Below are 24,933 nucleotides of genomic sequence, written 5' to 3' on the forward strand. Positions count from 1 at the left end.
CAATTTTATGGTAAGGATAATTGTTTTTACCTTAAAATCTTTTTTAAATGATACAACTTGTTTTCTCTTAATTTTTAGACTGGTCTGTGCATTCGCACTGGGTTGGAGTCCTTAGGTCAGTAAATATATCCTGAGAGCCACGCGGTGAGGATTGTAAGGGGGGCTTCCTAGGATGAGATAGGGAAAAAGACAGCAGTTATAGTGACGCAGTAATCAATACACAAGGCTAGTACCCCTAACATAGAGTAGTCAGCTTATACCAGAAGTTTATACTGAGCACAGTCAGACCACAGTTAAATTGCATAGCATAATTGTCTAAAAACACCAGTAGTATATGCATTAAGGATAAGGCGCCATCCAGTCAAGCAATAAATAGTGAAATAACAGGCTTAACACTAGGTTTACACTAGTTGAATGTGCTATAGGTAGTAGAAGCACTTAGTCAAACATAATGCATTCCATAAACTTGACACAAGCTGTACACATTCATTCAAAGGTAGTTTGTGCCTTCTGAAGAATAGATGCGCTTACATGCAGGTGGAGACAAGCGTATTCTCGTATGCCCACTCTACAATTAGGTTATGGTGTATCAGCGCCATACAAACGCCAACACAAAACTTCACTAGCTATAACTTATACAAACGCCAACACAAAACTTCACTAGCTGTAACTTATACAAACGCCAACACAGAACTTCACTAGCTGTAACTTATGCAAACGCCAACAACACAAAAGCTGTAACTTATTTAAGACATGAAAATCAAGTCACGCTACTTAAAAACACGTTATGACAGTGTTTATACTGCTGCAGCGATAGAATTGCAGAACTTAAACAATTTATAAAGCATGTAGCATACCTTCGTGAAAGGAGATGCGTCCGGGCAGGAGGACAGGACAGTACCTGTTGGTTTCAGATTTAAAAAAATGGCGGAAAAATGATAGGGTTTAAAATACCTCGCTGATGTCAGGGTAAGCCCGCCAGGAGTCTGCAGGGTCTCAAAGGTAACTGTATGTAGGTACTGCAGGCTGTTTTTGAAATAAAATAATTTTCTTAAAGAAAGGGTCTTAATTCCTGGCAATGTTATTAATGTTGCCAGTTATGATAAAGGTACTGACTAGTTCCTGCCAGCGGTACGCGTTCCTGGTTAGCAATTTTATGGTAAGGATAATTGTTTTTACCCTAAAATCTTTTTTAAATGATACAACTTGTTTTCTCTTAATTTTTAGACTGGTCTGTGCATTCGCACTGGGTTGGTGTCCTTAGGTCAGTAAATATATCCTGGGAGCCACGCGGTGAGGATTGTAAAGGGGGCTTCCCTAAAATCTTTTTTAAATGATACAACTTGTTTTCTCTTAATTTTTAGACTGGTCTGTGCATTCGCACTGGGTTGGAGTCCTTAGGTCAGTAAATATATCCTGGGAGCCACGCGGTGAGGATTGTAAGGGGGGCTTCGTATAATATCCAGCTTTGTTGTAGAATAAAGTTGTGTAAAGAACAAATTTTTCTATATAGTGCATTGCTTCTCCAAATGAACTCCACAAAATCTAACTGTTCTCATCCAACCCTCTCGTCTAACTGCAACGTTTTAAATCATTCTAAACTATTTATGTTAATCTTCGCAAGACAACTGAATCATATAATGTCAAAATTAATTAATGAAGACCAAACTGGTTTTATTTTGAGTAGAAAAGTCCATGATAATATAATCCGGTTAAATATATTACTTGGTTTAGCTAATAAAAAGAAAAAAGAACTAACAATTAGTAGTTTAGATTTAAATAGAACATTTGAGTCTATTAGCTGGTCTTATTTTTTTAAAGTACTTAAATAATATAACTTTTCTGAACTATTTATAAATCTCATCACAAATCTATACAATAATTCTTATTCATTTGTAAAAAGTGGTTCTTTTATGTCCAGATCCTTCAAAGTTTTAATGGGTACAAAACAAGGTTGTTCTTTATTCCACCCCCCCCCCTTATTATTTGCTATAGCTATTGAACCTCTTGCAAATTTTACTAGATTAAATTATAAAATTAAAGGATTTTGAATTGATGATGAGTTTAGCTGTAAAATACAGTTATTCACAGATGATATATAATAACTACTGGAGACATAGAATCTTCCCTATCACAAATTATTTCATCCTTATCTTATTTTGAGAAGATTTCAGATTTAAACTTTAATAAAACAAAACAAGAACTTTATTAATTAATAAAACAACCACTGATTTCCTAAATAGTTTCACCAATTTAAATTGGAGCAATACTCATATTAATTACCTTGGAACTGATGTTACATCTTCAATAAAAAATACAACGACCAATTATTCAAATCTAATAAATATAGTCAAACATCTAATAGAGGACTGGAATAAATTATTTTTTACAATGGAAGACAGACTTACTTTAACTCATTCACTCCAGTTGGGCTCAGGAAGTTTGCACTGTAACTTCCAATGGGCAGAGCCTAAGCCACAAGACAGAATCAAATTATGTCCTCATATTTCAAACAAATGTTCATATCTCTGGAACCATAGAGATTATGAAAGAATTATAAATGGCAAATTCTTCAGCACAAACTAGTTTTATAGTGGTAGTATTCCTTAGTTCTAGGTCATAAACCAAATTATATGTCACAGTAAGCATAGTAACTATTACATTTGTAATATTTTGTAAACAACTTACAATATCTCAGCAACCACTCAAGTTAGACAAATACCATCAGCAGCATTTAATTCAACTAGGCAACAGCTTTTATATGAGGCTAAGGAGTTCTGTCTGTGCTACTTGGTTGTTGAGATATTTAGAAAAAACATGAGTTTGCTATTATGTGAGCTTTAAGATGAAATATTTTAAAACCTTGTACATAGCACGGTTTTGGAATTATTGATGCTGATATGAACAAGCAATATTTGATGCCTAGAGGCGTTAGTAGGAGTTAACTGCAGATGCACCTGGAGGCGTCACTTGGATGTAATGAGTTAATAAAGATGATTATACTACCAAAAACCTTATTCTATATAAAGGCATTAATATTTCTTCCCACAAAAAAAATAATTAACAAATTAAACACAACCGTACTAAAATTCCTACGGTATCCTAATAAGCCGAGAATATCTTTTGATTGGCATTCTAAAAGTTGGGAAGATGGAGGGATAGCTTTCCCAAATATTGAACTATATGCAAACTCCACTATTATAAACATGATAGCATTATGGTTAAACTCTTCATATCATTCTGCATGGAAATCCATACACAAGTGATTAATTCAAAGTAACAGATACAACCTAATTCCTCAATCTGTATTTGGAATTAACACATTTTACTGGATTTTAAAATATTACTTCACAAATGATAAAACGATAGTATCACCAATTCCATTAGTAGAGTATGTTCTTTATATATTTAAGTCATTTATTGATACCAATAATATACTTAAGGACTTACTCTTTCTATTATTTCTTATACCTAACACTAAGGGCTGCCTAGAAACATTTAATAAAAACAAGATGTTAGAATTCCAGGAAATTAGATTATTATTTTGGTATCAGTTCTTAAATGGAAATAAATTACATACGACTGAATTTTTTCTTTCAAAATATTCCTTAGCTAAAGACAATTGGATAAATATTAATAACCTAAACTAGCTTGAATTACCCTACCAGCTTCTTCTCTCTCAACTCCAGATCATTCATTCTATCCTATACTAGCCTTCCACTGCCCCAGCACTATCCCCTCTCATCTCCCATTATTCTCCCTCCAGACCTCTCCGAAGCTCTAACCAAGACCTACTACAAATCTACAAACCCAAGTCTAAATTTGGATGCAACATGTACAGCTATCACCCCACTATTGCCTGGAATAGGGTCCCACTAGAAATCAGGACCCTTACACATCCTAAACAATTTAAGACAGCCACCAAAGAGCATTTTAAAAGTCACTGGTCCTGCCACTGCACTCTCCCTCCTTAAAAATCCTCTACTTCTCATACCTTAATCTACTTTCTGCCCTTAACTCACTCTTCTTACTAGCTCTCTCTAGTCTTCATTGACTACTCTTGCTACTGTCTTCTAAAATCTGTTAAGCAAATTGCCTCAGAGAAACATTCTATCATAATTGTCTTGCCTTCATGCAACATTATGATAAAACTGGGTTTTTGTAACCACTTACCCCAAAAACTATATTCATCCTAGACATATTTCTTTTTATACATCTTGAAATAGTTTTGCTATACTCCTGATTATTGACACTGTATAACATTGTATTGCTACTTAATGCCTTGTAATAATCTTGTAACATTATTGTTTAATGCTAATTTATAATGAAAATTGTATAATATGTTGGAGCTTTTCTCCCCGGGCCTCCGCTGAGAAAGTGCCCTTCAGCTCAGTCTGACAATCCCAGTCAACAAATGTAAAATAAATAAATAAATAAATAAATAACATGTGTGAATGATAAATTTAAAATAACAATGAATTATCAAGAAAAAAATATACCTAACATTTTAGACTTCTTGAACAATATTAACTACATTCCTTTTCATAATAAATCCTACATATCAGTAATTTATAGGATTATAAGAGCTGAGTTTATAAATTTAAATGTATCCTTTTGGAATAACTCCACAGAAATAAATTGATCTAAGTTTTCAATAAATAATAAGAAATTGATCTTAAAGTCAAGTTGTAAAACAGCATCATCTCTTTATTGGAGAATTTATAATTGGAAATTTATTCACAGAACCTTTTTAGCCCCCGACAAAATTGGACTAATCTACAAAACAAAGAAAGTTCAATGTTGGAGATGTGATTGTGATTCACAAACAGATTGGGCTCGTACAATATTAAAATGCAAACTGGTTGTATCCTTTTGGAATGAATTCATAAAATGTTCCCAGGCACTATGGACTGATAAATGTTATATATCTGATTCACTCATTTTATTCAATGCTCCAGTACCAGACGTTGTCCCCAGATCACAGCTGCCTCTCCTTTGGTCAATTTTATCACTGGCTAGAAAAATAATTGCAACAAATTGGAAATGTAAAACTGCTTTGTCTTTTAATGATTTCATTATTTTAGCTAAAAGTGTCTGTAAGAAAGAACTCTCAACTTTAAACATAAGAACATCAAATATTACTCAGAAAAAACATTGGCAAAAACTATGTGATTTATTAGAAAAATATTGATGGCTTGTATTAATATTTTACTGCTGTGGACTCTTGTAAATTGTTTATTTATTTATTTATTTTTTTTGCTGTTTCTTTCGTTTGTACTTGAATTGTAATCTTTCAAGTTTGCAAAATCAATAAAAATTATTAAAAAAAGAAATATGAATTCCAATTACTTTTGTTATGTTAAATTACAAACTTTTGGGATAAAAGCACTTTTGCTGAGTTCACTGATTTAGTTTACAATAAAAAAGGAGTTAATGGTTTTATGGGAGGTTGAAATGAAAACAGAAGTTTGGTATTCTGAGCAAATAAAAAGAAGTTATGTACTCACCATAATGTTCCATCTATGTTGTCAATCTTCATTTATCCTAGATGTATGGGACTCGGTTCCAAGGCTCGCTTCTTTTAACAGATTGTGAGAATCAAAAACTCTTGAGCTAAGTCCCTACCCAGAATGCCCCACTCTTGATTACCTCAGATCGAGTTTGCAGCTATAAAGGATGATAGGAAAGACAGCCCTATCACAATTGTAGAGGTTATGTACAAGGTCATATGTGAAATAACAGATAAACAGCACTAGAGTTTGTTCCATGTCAAGGAGAAATTATAACACAGATGAAATGTTATGGTGAGTACATAACTTCTTTAACTGATGTTGTCAATCTTCATTTATCTTTGACATATGGGACAAAGTCCCCAGCTACCTTCTATCTTGGGAGGTTTATGGAAGGATATTTCTGAGCACCATAGAGTAGCCCAGGTTACTGCTGCACATATTTCATCCATGGAAGCCTTTGAGTGAAAACAGCAGACATGACTATTGCTCTAATAGAATGAGCCCTCACCAGTGCTGGTAATTGGGTGTTTTCTTGTTGTAGATGAAAGTTATGCATTCTCTTAACCACTTGGATAAAGTAGCCCTTGAAACTGGTTTACCCATTGATGGACCTGAAAAGGAGATGAATAACTGGTCCGACTTCCTAAAGTCCTTTGTTCTGCTGAGAGAAAAATACAATTGCCTGTGAACATCTAACAAGTGTAAACAATATTCCCCCTTATTAGAAAAATTAGGGAACAAGACTGGTAACTCGATAAATTGATTAATATTAACTTCAGATATTACATTAGGAAGAAATGATGGGTTGGTTCTTAGTGAAACCCTGTCTTTATGAAAAATCAAATATGGAGGTTTGGAAGATCATGCTTGAATCTCTGAAATTCCTTTGGTGGATGTAATGGCTACCAGAAAACTGGTCTTCCATGAAAGGAACTTCAGGACCCAAGTAGTCACGTGGTTGAAGGGGAAATGGACCAAGGATTGTAGAAACATAGTAAGATCCCATGGAATGAAAGGATCCTTATAAGGTAGTTTTAACCTCAAGGATCCTTTCATAAACACTTTGCACAGTTTATGAGAGATTAATGAGTGCTCTTCAAAACCATCATGGAAGTTGGAAATAGCAGCTAGTTGGACTTTAACATGAGAAGAAGAAGCTCCTTGCTCAAAAAGCATAGCTAAAAATTCTAACAGCTTTTCAAACAGTGCTAAGAAGGCATCAGTACCATTATTGCTTGTCCAAAAAGAGAATTTTTCCACTTACTGTGATAAAGTCTCCTGGTGGGAGGCTTATGGGAAGCTAACAAAATTTTTCAGACTGGGGAGGACAGGTTATCTTGCCTGGTGATCAATGGAACTGGAGGAAGCAAGCTGTAAGCTTGAGGTTTTGGAGAATGGGATGAACTAGTCCCTATGGATGGGACTGGAGGTCTGGATCCAAGTCCAGAGTCCATGTAAGGTGAATTAGGTGAGACCAACGAAAGGGAACCAGACTTGTCAAGTTTAAAAGGGAACAATAAGGATCACCTTGCTCTTCAACCTGATGGCTTTCTTCAAGAAAAGAGGTATTAGTGGAATGGAGGGGAAGGTATAGAGCAGTCCCTAGGGCTAGTCATGAAGGACAGCATCTCTCAGGGACGCCCCCTGAGGGGGGATTAGGGCACAGTAGCTGCTGCACTTGTTCAGGGGTGATGCAAACAGGTCACAGCAAGGATGGCCCCAATGATGGAAAATCTCCTTCACCACTCTAGGATTGAGAGACCACTCATGAGGCAGGAGGATGCATCTGCTCAGCTTGTCTGCTATCACATTCAAGCTTCTCAGGATGCTCATTGCTATCAGAAACTAGGTTAAAGAGATCGACCATTTCCATATTCTGAGTACTTCTCAACAAAGAGGGTAAGACTTGGTTCCACCCTGTTGGTTGATGTACCAGACTACTGACATATTGTCTGATTGAATCACAATCATTCTCAGAGGGAGGGCAACTTGGAAGGCTTATAACACAAAAAGCACCACCCTCAATTCCAGGACATTGATATGCAAATCAGCCTCTATCTGGGACCAAGTGTCTTGGACTGTTCTGCCCAGATAATGTCCACCCTACCCTATCTGGGAGGTGTCCATGGTCACTATGGCCTTGGACTGAGGAAGAATGAAGAGACAGCCTAAGAGAATTTTCTCTGATTCTATCCACCAGGATAAATTTCTATTGTAACGACTGGTGATCCGAATGAGATGTATCAGGGAATACTTGAAAATGGACCACTGAGAGGCTAGAAGCCACTGCAGAAGTCTCATGTGAAATCTTGCTAGTGGGACCAGTATAATGGCTGCTGCCATGAATCCTAGAGATTGCAGAACTAATTCAGCAGGTACCATGTTACTGGAAAGAATAATTTCCACTTGGGACCTTATCTTCTGCAATCTGTGAGGAGGAAGGGAAGCTATGCAAGAGATGGTATTCAGGCAAGCCCCTATAAATGCCAATTCTTGGTCAGACTTATTTGGAATTTTGTGAGATTTACCATAATGCCCAGACAAATGCAAATGTGTAGAATAAAATCTTTTGTCTGCTCTACTAGATGCCTGGTGAGGGTGGTGATGGGCTAGTCATCTAAATATGGAAACACTCAGAATCTGTGCAGTCTCAAGTGAGCTGCTACTGTTTCTATATGCTTGGTGAATACCCTGGGGGCTGTGGTGAGGTTGAAGGACAGAGCTCTGAACTGATAATGACTGTCTCCTAGCCAGAAGTGAATGAACCTTCTGGAGTCCTTGGCCATTTTTATGTGGTAATACACATCCTGGAGGTCTAAAGAGCACATCCAATCACCTTTCCCTATGAAGGGTAGAATACACTGAACTGTGACCATCCAGAATTTTGCCTGCTGAACAAACTTGTTCAATAGGCTGAGATCCAAAACTGTTCTCCAGTCCCCTGTCTTTTTTGGCACCAAAATGAACCTTGAGTAGAATCTGGTGGGATTTCTTGGATGGCACTTTTTTCTAACAGCTATTGAATTTCCAGAGCTGCCTAATCCCTCTGACTGGGTGGAACATCAGGGATTCTTCTGCCTGTTCTTGGGGTGAGAATGAAGGGAATGTAGTATCCTCTGGCAATGATCCTTCGCACCCAAGAATCTGTGGTTATTTTTTGCCAGGCTAGTGGGTGCAAGGATGGTCTTCCCTGACTGCCTCCAGAGGCAAGCAATCAGGCCTCCCTTCAGAAGCACTGGTAGGCTTTCCCTGAGAAAGAACCTCTGGAACCCTGATTTTGCAGGCCATTTCTGCCGCTAGGTCAGCACCTTCCATTGAAGCTCCACCCTCTGCCCTGAGGGCAGCCACTACCAGTTATGTCCTAAAAAGGCCCTTGGGATTTCTTGAACCACATTTTCCTGCTCCTCTGGTTCCTGGAGAAGGACAGCTGGGAGCAAAAAACATACACTCAGTGCAAAAAGGGTCATTCCACCATTTTCACACCTGGCCATGGTCTATTTGACTTTGGAGCCATACCGGGATGATCCATCAGAGCGAGCATTGATAAATGAAGACATAAATGGCTCTGCAAACTCACACAGGACTCCTTATGGCAGTGCCAGAACCCGCTGCCCTAGTTGTCCCTTTGGCTGCATGCACAATGACCTTCATGGATGAGTTGGAAGAAAAGGACTCCAGGATGGCCAGCTGGGAGGCCACTTTATCTTGTACCTCCTCAGACACATCCCTGCAAGGGTATCTAACAGCTCCTTAATCAGATATCTCTGGAGTCTAGTAAAGTGTGTCATGAAGTTCAAAGGCTGTAAGGTGAAGGTCAATCAAGTGTACACCTGCTTCCCAAACCTGTCTATCACTCTGGATTCTCAGTTAGGTAGACGAACAGTGGAACCCTCTTCTGCAAGTTCCTTCTTTGTGGCTGCTGCAACCACAATGGCATCTACTGCTAACCCCTTAGTCCAAAACTGTTGGTCCTCTGGGGCAGTAAGAATTTTGTCCAGTCTCCTGGGGATTGGCTCTACAGAATCAGAGGCCTTCCATGCCCACTCTATGATCAACTTAATGAGATCATCAGCAGGTCAGGTCATCCAAGAACTCTGCTTTAATAACTCAAGAATGTCTCCAAAGAAGATATCTTCTGGGGTGACTGGGGACTGGGGGGAACCATCCCTTTCAGTTAAGTCTGTTTCCTTCATGACAGATTCCTCTGGGGAATCTAGGTGTTTCCTCTTACACATCCTCTTCCAGGGCACCTCCTCAGTGGAAAACTCTGTGGAGGACTCGGAAGAGGTAAGACACTGTGCAAGGGTATCTTGCATCTGCGGTGCTCATTGTCTGGGCATTGAGACTGGCAATAATTTCTGGGCAAAAGGAAGTCCCAGGGAAATGGTCCAATAGGGAAGGAACCAGCTGAGAACCTGCAGATGCTAAGGCCCTCTTTATGACCTGGAAGGCAGGGCCCCTGAAAGAGGAAAAGGAGCCCAGAACCAGGAAAGACAAAACCCGAACCATGGTCTTGCTCCCACTCCAAGGAGATCACCACTAAAGCCAAAGCCAGGATAGAGCCCACACATACTGAGACTCAAAGAAGCAGGGATGGCTCTGAGAAAACTAGAGTTGAACCACACCTCTCGGACCTGGCAGCAGAGCTGCAACCCCAGGGGTCATCCAAATCCTAAAGAACTAAGGAACTCAGTGCAGACACTGAAGCTGAAGGCATAAAAGCTGTCAGCTCCAAGACAAATGGAACTGGGGGATTGGAGTTGTGGTCTCTAAGGCTTCAGTGGAGGTTACAGGAGGAATGTCTGGTGGAGTCCCTCCAGAAGGGAATTAAACCAGGGAAGAACCTGTAAGACCCCTAGCCAAGAGGAACTGATCCACCAACCTCACAACATCAACTTCTGTCAGACTCCTGGAGGAATGAACAGAAATTGCTGATGGGGATTCAGGTCTCTCGACAAAAGGGCTTGAAAGATGCCCCACAAAGGTATCCACTGAGAGGGAGTATCTAGTCCTGGGTTTGAAAGATAGTTCTGGTTCCGAAGATACCAAAGGTAGCATTTAAGGGGCTGGCACTGAGGGAGGGGCTGGTACCTGGGTGGTCAGCACCATAATTGATGGCACTAAAACCTTCGGTGCAGTGGTGGCCATCACACTGGGTGCCAAAGTCAACACCATAGCTTTTTGGTAGTTAGCTTCAGTTCCACTGAGTGTGAGGGAACCCAAAAGTTAGGTCTCTTCAATGCCAAAGCCAAAGGGGATACTGGCATGAGATGCTCTTCTTCTTCCCATGATCAGCTTTTGAGGAAGAAGAAGAAGAAGAGGAAGATGATGAAGACACATCTGATTTTGATTTCCTTGGCTGACTGGACAACGCTTCATCAAAGGATGTTTTAATTATTCCTTTCAGGATAAGTTTATTTTTCCTTTCTACGAGAGCCCAGTGACTAAAAGCTTGACAAACAGCACAATCCTCTTGCAAGTGCACCAGGCCCAAGCAATAGACACATGCCATATGCCCATCAGAACTGGGAATTTTCCTCCCATGGTCATGGCACTACTTGAATCCTGTAGTGCCTTTACCTTTATCTGCCATCTTGACTAGTTACCAAGTCAACTTGCAGAAACACACACACAGCCCCACATATACAGTAAAGAAGGAAAGAAGAACGGGGAGAGGCTACCAACAATGGTAGGCCAGAACTACTAGGAAGTAGAGAGGGGAAAGGATAGGAGCTACCAATACAGAGGGGAAAGGATAGGAGCTACCAACAATGGTAGGAAGGGTAGCACAAGGTACAAAAGTTTGGAAGGACACTCACTCACAGAAGAAACTCAGAAATAACCTAAGCTACTACCTTTTTTTTTTTTTTTTTTTACACAGTAAAACTGCCAGCAATGATGGGAAAAGGGGATACTAGAAGAACAAGGCAGAAGGAGGAAATATAAACTGGGTAGGTTAAAAGAGTTAAGGAAAGATTTCCAAGAAAGGTTTAAGTAAAAAAAAGTCTAAATTACACTTAGCTCAGAAAGAGAGTTTCGGCTTATGCGTCCAATGTAGAAGAGCAGCAAATGAATTCTGGGGTAATCTAGAGAGGAGCATTCTGTGTAGTGACTTAGCTCAAGAGTTTTGGTTCTCAAGATCTGTTATAAGAGCCAAGCCAGTTCCGAAGATCGGAACCAAGTCCCATACGTCAATGATAAATGAAGATTGACAACATCAGATTATAATCATAAGAACACAATGAACTCATATTAAATTAGGAAACATCCTCTAGAATTGTCAACAAAAATTAAAACAACCTAAATTTCAAGCTTGTACTTATGTTGTAGGACACCTTCAGTCAGATGTATTTTTTTTTCATTACAAAATGCTTCCATTGCCTTTTATTGCCTTTAATCCAACCTGAAAATAAAAAAAAAGAAAAGAAAACATAATTTTGAGTACTTGAAGTTATGCTTTTGACAAAGGGGATACTGCCAGCATAGCTATCTGGAATTTTGTAAATAATTATATGTCATTTCTGAATATCAACATGATTTATATAAGATGCTTGTGTTACAGATGTATTACAACTGTATGCCATGTGAATACCAAACTACTGGTACAGAAGTGTGTGTTGAAAAGGTCTTTGCAAAGTGCTGTTTGAAATGTAACCAAAGTGTGCCCTACTGGAATAGAAAATAAATGTACATGCAATATTAGAACTCTGTAAATGTATATATTTTAACAGTGGAAACTGGTGGTTAACTTCAGAAAAATAGCTGAAATTAAATTACTTTATGGCTACACAATACAAGATGGTATCTTCCAGTTTCAATGCAACAAGAGACACAATGTCTGTACTAGGGAGCTCTCTGTATTGTCTTTAGGGTGAAATAATTAGTAGTCTTGAAATGTGGAGAAATGTAATTGTTTTATGTCTTCCAGCATTTGTCAAAGATCTGAGGTCTATGCATTTTACAGGTGGATGCTAAATACTACAAGCTTCTAGCAGTGGACGTTTCATCTGAGAACTAGAATCAGATGACAAGAAATGAAGTCATTCTGCAAGCTATCCCAGCAGTAATATTTGAGATATTAATTTGAGAAGTCTCTTAAAGAGAAACAGCATTCTCTATTATGTCTTGGACCTGACAAGAACCATTCATCACAACATCTGCCTTGCTCTAATGAAGTAAGTTTCTAGGGAACAGACTAACTCTCTTAGATACAGTCAGGAATATAGTGAAGCTTAGTTTAAATATTTTCCTTTATTTATTTGAGACTGTCCTGCAATGTTGTTTTAAATATTTCCTGTGGTTTTGAACTCTGGTGTCACTGTAAATATATATTTAGTATTGTCTTGTTCTTTTACTATTTATTATTAAATATATTTAAATAACCAAGTGAGACAAACCAAGCAAAGACAAAAAAAGAGCCAGAATCCACAAGTTGTTAGTGCATTCGTCCACTTTTAATTATCAATGAAATTCTTCAGAAAACATGTGACAAACAAACTTTCCATCCATTTAAACTAAATTTAAACTAAATAAAAAAAAAAACAAATGACTAAAATCAACTAATGAAATGCGAATAAAATAATTAAATAAATCCCTCAGTGAAAATTCACAAATGCTTAAAGGCAAATTACATGTCATAAAAAACTTTAGATAAAAATATATGTAAAGAAAGTAAGTGTCAAAGTTTTTTGTGTGTTTAAATGATTTTTACTTTTTATTTTAAGGGGTGGTGTGTTTGTTAGTGATCTAATGTTAAATTTTCGAAGAAGTTTATGATTTAACATAAAAAAAACGCTTTTTTTATTATAGAGGTCTTGTGTGTGCCTTAAGTGTCAAAGTTTGTTAGAGGCTGACCACCTTCCTGGTCTAAATGAGACCATTAATATCAAATGTTTTTTTACAAATGCAAAGACTTTAACATGTATTAAGTTACATCAAGTATTTTAAACATTTGGTAAATAGTGGTGGGCTTATATGTATATGTATAGTCAATATATTTTATCAAAAATTTTTTATGAGATCTAATTTGCCTTCAAGCATTTGTAAATTTTCACTGAGGCATTTAATTATTTTATTTGCATTTCATTAGTTGATTTTAGTCATGTGTTTTTTTGATTTAGTTCAAATGGATGGGAAGTTTGTTTGCCACATGTTTTCTGAAGAAGTCCATTAATAATTAAAAGCGGACAAAAGCGCTAAAAACTTGTGAAGTCTGGCTCTTTTTTTACATATATTTAAACCTTTCAATGTGGATGATCTATGTAGAGGTATTTAAGTTTTGAGAGTACTTCCATATTTATTTGGAATCACTGTGTGGGCCACTCCTAATAGCCTTGCTTTTGGTCAAACTACCATTTGTATTAATATTAGTATTAGACAGTAATATTGGACACCCTTTGTTAAGGGTGTTAAAGTAGCTGATAATGGGTTCTGGTGGCAATGATAACTACCTTATAGTCTGGGCAGAAGGGGGAATAGCTAGTAAACCTGTGCCAGCCTTTCCCAGGTGTGTGTGTGTGTGTGTGTGTGTGTGTGTGTGTGTGTGTGTGTGTGTGTGTGTGTGTGTGTGTGTGTGTGTGTGCGTGTGTGTGCGTGTGTGTGTGTGTGTGTGTGGTGGGTGGGCTATCATACCTCCACATTCCCCTAGATTAATGAGCAAATCCTGCAACATTGGTGAGGGAATACTAGGCACCAGGGAAAAGTCTGTGTGTGTGTGTTATGTTTTTGTATGTATGTGTGCTCTCATGGGATCATCTTTAATTATAAGCCAGCCACTTATGTGCTCATGCAATAGGTGTGTGTGTGTGTGTGTGTGTGCGTGTGTGTGTGTGTGTGTGTGTGTGTGTGTGTGTGTGTGTGTGTGTGTGTGTGTGTGTGTGTGTGTGGGTGGGTGTGTATTTGGATTCATGTCAGTTCATTGAAGGCAGTTTCATCAAATGCAAAATAAAACTGAAACTGGTTTGCCATAACTACCTTCAACAAACATTAAAATATTTTTTTCAGGGGGAAAGCTCCCCTGCACCACACCCCCATAATTATATATATATCAACTCTTAGGTCACACAACAATGGAAAAAAAGGCAATCACCGCTATCAACTAAAGTGGTTTTGGCAAACTTTGATTTCTTTGCATTCACTGAAACCACTTTCGACAAATGTGTGTGTCTGTGTGAGTGTCTGGGACTGCCCATGGAGGGAGGTTGCAGTGTATATATGTCTGATAGTAACAAGGTTAAATGTATTTTAATATGGTCATTTATTTCTTTCCTTTATCATAATATCACAATAAGATATCTGAGGAATGCACAATTAGTTTTGGTGGTGATGCATGTGATCTGTGAATGAAAATGAAAGACCATTGCTGTCATTTGATATCAGTTATTCATCTGGCTTGGCAGAGCTAGTGTGTGTGTGTGTGTGTGTGTGTGTGTGTGTGTGTGTGTGTGTGTGTGTGTGTGTGTGTGTGTGTGTGTGTGTGTGTGTGCGCGCACGTGTGTGTGTGTGTGTGTGTGTGTGTGTGTGTGTGTCTGTGCATGAAAGCAAGTTGAAATACACTACTGTTGCCATTATTTTTAACTGATTACAATCATAACATTGAATGTGTGAATATTCAAAAAATTCTGTAATTGGTAGGCATTGATTATTTGCATCAGTCTCTGCTAGGCAGGCATATTAGCATCTTCACTATAACTAAGAAAGTAGAAGATACTTTACATATCATATAATACAGTTTAGGCTTTGCAAATATATTGCAAATCAAATACTGTATGCTATATTTTGTATGAGAAATCATGCTAAGAAACTGCATGAGGAGAACAAGTCACCTCTGAACTTTAAACTCAGACTAATAAATTATGATTGAAAAATATTTTAAGTAAATGAATATCCTGCTAAGCTCCAGCAGCAAACTGCAACTGAAATATGTGCATGCAGTGTTGACAAAGGCAAAGACAGAGGTTTCAATGAATATATAAGAAACAACTAAAGTCTGGCTTTTGCTGGTTTAGGGCCAGTGTCAGCAATGACTGAGTTTGTTAATCATTCATGGCAAAACAAACTGTAAATGTTTTCAAAATAAGTCACAGCCAATTAATGAAGAAATTTAAGTCTGTAACCATTTCTTTTCGTCACTAAGTAGCAGATTGTCAGTTGTTGTTGTTGTGTCTTTCGGCTTTTCCCGGTTAGGGTCGCCACAGCGGAACTCCGGTCCGCTAATGATTGGCAGTAGATTTTTACGAGCCGAATTGCCAGCTCTGACGCACAACCTTCAACGAAGGTATGTCCATTCACGCGTGTCTCCACACAGAAGACGCTCTAGCTGAGAATCGAATGGGACGTCTTTCTGTGAGGCGACAACACTACCGTAGCACCACCACTACAGAATAAGTAGCAGATTGTCAGTAGAGGCTTGAAATAATTGCCTGGAGACTTATTCGTGCTCCAGGACTTCTTACATCTGAAGACGAAATATTGAAGTTGAAAGGGTTGGCAAAGTATGAGGCTACTGGTTACCTAGACACAGTCACAAACTTCCCAGGTCCAGTAACTAGCTTAGCTCTGTCAGACTTCTCTGGTGAGAAACTGGAGTAACTGACAGGCAGATTATAAATGGTCCCAGATGCCTGTCCTTTAAAGGTGCAAAACTGTTAAATGAGGCAAAGCATCACTTTCTACTGTCAAGGAGGAGAGAATTCATGCAGTATTCAAATTGATAGATCATTCATCGGGTCAGCCAATAAGCAATAGGCAATGGACATAACAAAGAGTTTGATACAGGATGTTATTGCATCTAGTAGTTAGAAAGGACAGACTACACTCCAGGTACAGAAAAAATGACTTCCTAGAGCTATGTGGCTGCATATGCTGAGCAGCTTTCTCTATCATTGTTTATTTTTGTTTTTAATAAAGGTTCGAACACAACATTCTTTTTGTCTGTCTTTATTCTCTGATTAACAATAGATTCTGAATAGACTCTATAACATTACTAACCACAATTCTTTCAGAGGTTGAGATAATGCACAAACATATGTAGTAATGGAAGCATGGATATATTCACATTTTAGTGCATGAGCAGTGTGTACGTGCACACACACGCACACATCAAATTGCTCCTGCTTTTAATTTGTTGTCAGACGTTCAGCTGGTTCCATAAGCCTGGAACACCTCAATGTATACCTCAAGATGAGAAAGCATTGCTATCCTGAAAGTGTACAAGTAGCCAGGCTTATGACAAAAGATGATTTCATAGGAGTAGGACCATTTGTACAACTTCAGGAAGTCAGCACATATGGTCAGATTACTCTAGCCAAACAAACATCATTCACACTCAGAAATATATCCACTGTTCCAAACCTTCCAATCAGAACTCGCAACAGAATGCAATTCTATAACATGTAACTGCATTTTGTATGCAAGATGTTCTGCTTCAATGATTCTTCACTGCCAGTATGACACAGACCTCCAAGGGGAAGCATGATGAAGATGGGGATATCATGTTAACACGATGTAAGTGGAGATAAAGGGCTGAACCAGGGCAGTAAAACAGTATGTAAATGGGAAGTGTATGTTGGCAGGTCAGTACAAGATCAATGGATCTGTGGGCAGTGTACAGCTGGTGACAGCATAAAATGAGATGGGCAGTGTGTACATATATATGTTAACAGACAGAGTTTGAGATTCTATTGCCGCACTCACAAACAGGGCTACATTTTAGCTTTCATCAAATCCCAAGGAGAACGCCTTATCTTTACAAAGGTGTCTGTGTAACACCTATAAAGTCCCTCCTCATTCATGTACACTGCAGCAGACACAAATAAATAATTACGAAAGCACTGGATTATTTTGTGTTGGCTCATAGTTACATAGGTAAGGGACCACTATCACAGCGGTGTGGCTTGGTGGGTATTGAAATAGGTGAGGGATGTATGACACTCTGTTCCTGCCCTCCATCTCTGTCTGTCTGTCTCTCTGAACTACCTTTATAATTGCACATAGTGCTGTAGTCCTACATTTTTACTTATGCTGCTAGTATAAGACAATGTGACTTCTTCAGTAATCCAAGGATGATACTTGGAAGCCTGTATTTCTCATTCTGTAAACTGTTATTTTAGTCAGTTTTGCCATTTCAATCCTTTATTCTGTAAACATATGCCTTAGCTAGACTTTGTAGTTTCTAAATGTTTAATTTTTTGTTTAACTACTCTTTTCCTTGGTTGTACAGACAGGCCTAGAAAAGGGTTCATTGCTCTCAGTGTTTTACCATGGAAAACAAAGTTAAATAACTAAATAAAGTCATGAGCCAAAAAATAATACTAGCTGCATGAATCAGAGTAGACATGCCAAGTTTCTTGAATTCTGGAGTAAGGATTAGTCACTGATATCCAGTGAAGGCTTGTGGGTGTCCTCATTTTCATATTTCATGTAACAAAGCACATACCATATTAATTAAAATAAAAAAACAAACCTAGTGAAGCAACTTTCCTTCACCATGCACTGTTTTGGAATCTAGCCCTTTGTAATTAGCCATGACTTATTTTGTGCATTCTTGCTTCTAATTAAAAAAAAAAATATATATATATATATATACACACACACACACACACACACACACACACACACACACACACACACACACACACACACACACACACACACACACACACACACACACTAGCCTTGGGATTCTGAAACATTAGCCTCATTAAAGCCAGCAATTGTGTATGATGAGTGGCCATGTGAAGGGTATGTGCAGTTCAAAGACACAGTGAGTAGAGTAGGGAATCTGATCAACTGAGTTGCTGACAGTAGATACTAATTGTGGTGTAACAACATGGTAATGAATTACATTATTAAAATATGGGACTCTGTATATGCAAATAAGAGAAAACAAAGTGACAGAGTAATTCAAAAATGCATAAAGTTTGCAATGTGTAGTGCAACCGCCAATGAGTTTGACCGCCACAACATCTTGGTGTTACAACAGGGCAGAAGCAGAGCTATGTTAGGTGTCACCATGACTTTAGCAAATGTACCTGTTTAATAGTCTGTAATTGCCACCAGTAGTCACAAAGGAGTTGCACGTCATTACTCTTTTTGGTGCCATGTCATCTAACCATTGTTATCAGTTCAAGGCCTTCATGACACAGACATTATAGGCCAGAACCGTATGAATGAAGTCACCATACAGGAGCTGGTAAATATTATCAGCCTCAACTTCAGATCTGTGGGAGTCATGAATCACCTATCTAATCGGATATTACAATACGTGTGGCTTTAAGAATAGTAGCTACAGGGACCTTTCAGTGACCAACACAGGACACAGTAGGTGTATCCTAAGTATCTGCCTCAAGGATACTCCAGCAGTTCCTTCATGTTATGCTACAGCATGTGGGAGAGCATATGTACCACAGAAGGAAGAACTAACATTCTGCAAGATTTTTATAATATAGCCTGTTTTCCCTGAGGTAGTTGGGTCCATAAACTATACCCACTTTGAAATAACGGCCCCACTTGCTGAACGGTAAATAAGGCATGTGAACTGAAAAGATTACCACTCCATTAACTGCCAGATCATCTGTAATGTACAGTGTATTATCCAAAGTGTGTCTGCATGCCTCCCCAGGCAGTTGCCATAACTCACACATATGGTACATATGGTACTTTTATCAACAGTTTGTGAGGGGTGATTTCCCCAGACGCATCTTATTGTCAGTGCCAAATATGCCCTGAAGCTATGGTTGATAACACTTATCAGAAATCCACACACCGTGACAGACAATGTATACAACTCTGCCTGGTCCCAAATCCAGCTTATCCTTGATCATGTGTTTGGCTGCTAAAGGCATGTTTTCATTACCTGTATGTGTCTAGGGGTGACCTGCTGTATGACTCTGGCATTTGTTCAAAGATATTCTCCATATGTTACGCAACATAATATTACATTAGGGAGGGAGTAACATCTGGAATTCCACCAGGCAATAGAGGGTAAACTAGATGTGGAGTCAGGGGATGACCATGCTAGATAAGGTAGACACAGTATGCCATGGCACTTGCCAAGAGGCAGTGACTGGCACATAGTTTTGGGGCATAGTAAAGTAGGTGGAAGTGTCTCTATTTAGATCAGAAATAAATATAGCTCAAGGCTGGCCAAACAGGACAATGCACTTGAGCTGTTCCATGTTCAAATCAACATAGGTAAAATCTAATACCACTTCCTTGCAAGCTATAGGTCCCACTCTATGACCCAGGAAACCCATACTATGTATTTAAACTTATTAGAAACACTGACCATCCAACCCAATAACATATTCATGGGTGACTTTAATTACCCCACTATTAACTGGGAATACTATACGACATCAAACGTACATGCAAAGAGAGTCCAGGATTTTGTAAACACAACCTCCCTGGACCAGATAGTCAATACACCAACCAGGGGTGCAACCATACTAGATCTGGTCCTCACTAATATGGGAGAGTGCTGCACACTCCCTACTGTAATACCTTCCCTGGTAAGGTCAGAGCATAAAATGGTCTCCTTTGAAGAAAAATAAAGCCTGGACACCCATCTCAACTGGAAACATTCAGGAACTATTATTCTAAGGCTAACCTCATGCTATTAAGTGAGAGCCTGGCAAACTTTCAAGCCCCTATAAACCCTGAGAACACTTCTGCCTGTGCAGAACTAATCACAGAAACCCTGTCCAAGCATGTTAATAGCTGCATAGAGGCAGCTGTACCCACCAGGAAGAAGTACAGAACTAACTCAAAAAACAAGCCAAACTGGTGGAATCACAAAATCAGTCAGATGTATAACAGGAGGAAGAAAATCATGGCAAAAATTAGGAGGTGCAGTACCCAGGAGGATAAAAGCACTCTCATCAAACTAAACAAACAACTCAGAGGACAAATAAAGTCTACCAAAGTCAAATTTGAGGTAGGTTTGGCCTCCCAGGCCAAGGACAACCACAAAGCATTCTTTAGCTATGTCTGCAACCTCAAAGGCAATACACAATTGTGTGTAGAGCTCGTTGTAAATGGAGCCACCTATACTGAACCAGAAGATATAGCAACCCCCCTGGCTGATAAATGCAGCTCCAGCTTTACTCCTGTCTCCCCCTTAATCTTCCCTCAGGAAATATTATCAAATATAACTCCCCCTACTATCACTAGGGAAAGGTCCAATGCTCTCTGTAAGACCAAAAACACGGCATCAGTGGACCCAGACAATATCCCAGGATGCCTTCTAAATAGCATGAAACATGACTTATCAGGCCATCTGGAATTACTATTTAACTGTAGCCTCCAAACAGACTTTGTGCCTTATGAATGGAGAAAGGCAACAGTCATCCCTCTGCACAAAGGCATGCCATCTATAGACCCTGGAAACTACAGACCCATAACTCTCACTAATCATATATGCAAAGCCATGGAAAGAATAATCATGGCGATGATCAATAGAGATATAGTAAACCTCCAGACAGTGGACCAAACCCAGTTTGGTTTTGTCAAGGGCAGATCATGCCTACTCAACTTGATGGACCTCTTTGAGAAGGTCAGCAAAGCAATGGATGAGAGCAAGATCATTCACACTGCCTACCTTGACCTGGCCAAGGCATTTGACATAATACCCCACTTGGGCATTGTTGACAAACTCAGGAGGTTAGCTACAAACCCATATGTCACCCGGTGGATAGCCAACTGGCTCACAGACAGGACCCAGGAAGTTAGAATTGGGGAGTCCACCTCTACAAAGAGGCCAATCACAAGTAGAGTCCCTCAGGTATCAGTCCTTGGACTGCTCCTTTTTGGCATTTACGTCTCAGACGTCCAGGCCAATGTCAGTGGTCTCTAGTTGACTAAATTTGCAGATGAATGCAAAGTAGGAACTGTCATTGAATCTCACACTGACACAAATATTCTCCAGGTGGGGCTGACACAGACAAACAACTGGTGTCAGAGCCATGGACTAAAATTAAATGCCAGGAAATGCATAATAGTATGCTTTGGGAAGTCATCCATCCCTGGTAACTATCATATTGACAACACACCTCTTAGAGTTGACCCAGTAGTCAGGGACTTAGGGACACACATAGATAGTAATCTAACCTTTGATCATCACGTGTCTACAGTGGTGAGGAAATCATTATATGTTGCGCAACTTATAAACAAAGGTATGGCATCTAAGGCCAAATAACTCATTGTTCCACTGTATTTGGCATTCATCGGACCCATCATTGAGTACAATGCCCCCTTTGGTATGTACCTAATCAGGCATATCCAACAACTATAAGGCTCCTCACTAGAATAATAAAGGGCGTAAGTAATATGTCCTGTGCAGACCGCCTCAAGGCCCTATCCCTGTTTTCTGTCTCCTACAGGCTTTTGAGGGAAGATCTATACCTGGTATACAGGGCATTGTCAGACCCCACTCTGATGGATTTCCTGCATATTCACAAAACAAACAGTACCAGAATTCCCCATTCTAAAGACTTAAATCTTGCCTGTGATATAAATAGGACCTGCTGGAGAGATAGGTATGTATCCCAGAGACTACCCCATCTATGGAACAGGCTACCCATCTCTGCGAAGCAGAGTTGTTCCCTAACCTAATTCAAGTGCAACTTGGACAATTGGATAGGAAACCGAAAATTCATCCCTGGTTTGGCACCTGTGTCTCTAACGCAAACAGGTAAGCTGTAATGGTTCATCTTACACTTATCAAGGGTATCAGAACTTGTCAGAGATTTGGGATGCATAGCTAGGCTTAAAAAGGCCCTTGTTGTTGTTAGCCTAGTAAACACCTATGAACCTATATAGACTACAGAAAAAGTGATGCATGCAACTTTACAACCAGACTGTGCTTATCCTTGCGTAGGCTGACAACAGTGTGCATCAGACATAGGCAACCTGAGTAACAAAGTAAAACAAGGTAGGCCGTAGTTATCATCATTTGCATGACTAAGAAAGGCAGCAATCTCTTCCTCAGGAAACTGTGTGAGTGCTATAGTAACTGACAATAGCATTTAGTACTGTGGGTCTGATGTAGTAGTAGAGATGACTATTGTAAAATACTCTGGGAGATGCCGTGTTTGTGTGTGTGTGTGTGTGTGTGTGTGTGTGTGTGTGTGTGTGTGTGTGTGTGTGTGTGTATGTGTAACTGGTGATTGAAGTAGATTGCGGGTAGGTATGCCAAGACTCAGCCTCAGAAGGTGTTGCAGCACTGTTGCTGGGTCTTATGAACAGGTCCAGGTTACTCATGGAAGATGTGTGGGCATTCTGTGTATAGTCGTCAGAGTCTCACAGGTAATAATAAGGCTTTGGACAAGTTTTGGTACACAGTGTGACCGTAAGTGATGCTTTTTCTGCCAGCTATGGCACTGGCATGAGCACCATGCCTTTATGGATGTCCTCTATGTCCATACATATCTCAACACTAGATGTTGCTAAGGAAGTGGTGATGCTGTGTGACCTCTGACCTTGAGCTAGGCTTTTCCTGTCCATAACAACCATCATTCTCAAGCCAGAGGTGGGTCATCTATGTCATGCATACTTGGCACATGTCCCGTAAGCCAGGGCATGCCTGAGCTGCACCATCTGGTGATGCAATATGTCCAGAATGTCACACATAGAGGATATGCACTCTCACAGGTCATACAACATATCCCGAAATACATGTACTTTTCTGCAAAGACTGTGGTCTTCCTAGCCCAAGCCTCTGTGAGGGCCCTGCAAATCTGGTGGGTTGTAGACACTGAGACAGCTAGTTCTGGAGGGAGGGCAGTTATCCATGGTATCTAAAGCCACCAGTACACCAACCCACACAGTCATCCTATGCTCCATGGAGATTGTGGCAGACAACAAGTGCTGTGCGTCTGGGAGAGACACACTTCCCTGACTAGGTCTGTTACCAACAACCTTCTCATCAATGGGACTTTCTTGTGCATTTTTGCACAAGGACAAAGAGCATATCTACTGCCTGGCAAGGGAGTTTACACAATCCATGGGTTGAACGCTGACACTGTGCACCTTGACCATGCCAGATTTTCACCACCATCATTGTCAGAGTCAAACTCATTTCCAGCACCTGGCATAGGAACATTCACATGGTAGAGCACAACAGATTGTCACCTTTAAAGACACTAAAGGACAATACCCAGTATAAGTATTACCCATCAGCTCTACTTTATTCCAATGCAGAAACAATAGGCATAGTGTCAGAAAAAGATAACCTTACATTTTGTGGATGCTCATGCAATTTTCAGGCCAGGTGTTCATGCTTAACAAGAAAAACACAAAATCATTGACATGCACTACACTACACAGATCAGACATACACTCTTCCCAATACAGTACTGAAACACACCTGGGGCATCCCCAATGGAGACTTATGGCACACTGCAGCTCAGAATGTAGGTCAAACATACCACCATGGGAAAGTGATGAGTCATATCTTCCACACAGAATAACAAAAATTGTTTTGCACTGTACTGCCACATTTTAACAGCTTGAGTACCAGCATAGACCATGTCTCACCTTTCCACAAGTGATGCTACTAAGCTGCCCTTTGTTTGTGGCAACTGAAATATCAAATGGACATGACTGCTACATAACATCCATTATTCTCTGGTATGCAACCTGAGGTATGTCCATCATTTCCAGTAGGTCTGCTTCTGGCATGACACCCCAGTGGTACTATAAGGAATCTAAAATGTTCCTGTAATTGTTGCACAGAGACTACTAGGCATGCCTGCTTGATGATTCATATGAAGGTCCCCAGTATAAAGGTGGATGCCTGGCACTATCTCATCAGACCTATTACTGATGCCACTAGCTTACATCACTTCAGTGACCAGTGCAGGTGCCATTATAGTGACCTGTGGAGCTGCCATTCAGAACTTTTTTAGCTGGTAGGAAGAAAAGAGTTGGGTTGAGGGCATGTGAGATGTACTGTAAGAGTTCTCTGTAGTTATATAGAGGGTTTTTCCATATTACCTGTGAGGAATGTAAGTTAATGATGTGACACCTTTATCCACTGCTCAGGAGGCAATTGCAGAGAATGGTCTGCTAATCTGGAGGAAAATGCAGTGCCTTTCCAGGCAGAGGGGGTGAGTACACTATTCACATTACATACTGCAGTGATATTCCTTCTGTACTCTGAATAAAGTGACTAACTTCATATAGAACTCCCAGCATATCTTAAAAGGGTATTGTATGTAATGTTTCAGTTTTTGTTGTTAATGGTCTGTGTATGGTTTAGACAGCATGGAACATTAAAAGTCAGGTAAACTTTAATGGTACTAGTTCAGTTTATGCCTTTACACATATGCCAGGTGAATATTTGATGCTAGACGCAAAAGGTCAGTGTGCCACATGCTGACTTACTCATATGGTGCAGCAATTGATAGGTTTACTAGCTGGA

General features: G+C 39.5%; 1 protein-coding gene across 4 annotated transcripts in view; it reads right to left on the reverse strand.

Moving 5' to 3' along the window:
* Positions 1 to 24,933, reverse strand: part of LOC122806304 (patatin-like phospholipase domain-containing protein 2) — a 517,255-nt gene that overhangs the window by 471,650 nt on the left and 20,672 nt on the right. The gene's annotated exons all lie outside the window — the stretch shown is intronic.

Source organism: Protopterus annectens, chromosome 7.part0, assembly GCF_019279795.1.
Source record: "Protopterus annectens isolate FY-2018-M chromosome 7.part0, PAN1.0, whole genome shotgun sequence".
NCBI classification, from domain to species: domain Eukaryota; kingdom Metazoa; phylum Chordata; order Ceratodontiformes; family Protopteridae; genus Protopterus; species Protopterus annectens.